This window comes from Poecilia reticulata, linkage group LG14 (assembly GCF_000633615.1).
Source record: "Poecilia reticulata strain Guanapo linkage group LG14, Guppy_female_1.0+MT, whole genome shotgun sequence".
Taxonomy (NCBI): domain Eukaryota; kingdom Metazoa; phylum Chordata; class Actinopteri; order Cyprinodontiformes; family Poeciliidae; genus Poecilia; species Poecilia reticulata.
In genome coordinates, this window is record NC_024344.1 from 11,644,669 (window position 1) to 11,644,932 (window position 264).

Genomic DNA, 264 nt, shown 5'->3' on the forward strand with positions numbered 1-264 from the left:
CTTACTTGTAAGTTAAATTAACTTACTTGTAAGTTAATTTAGTCTTATTTCAAGTGTAAGATAATTGCACTAGAAACTAGATTAAAAAAAAAACTTTGAAGATTTTGTATTTTGCGGTGTGAGGATCAATGTATATTAAACTGTGGATATTTTCATATTTGGGATTTGTATCTGCTGTCTTAATTATGTTTGTTTTGATTTTTTTTTGGTTTATCGCCACATGACAAGCCCTTGTCTTGTTTTCCTTCCACCGTTATTTGTGAT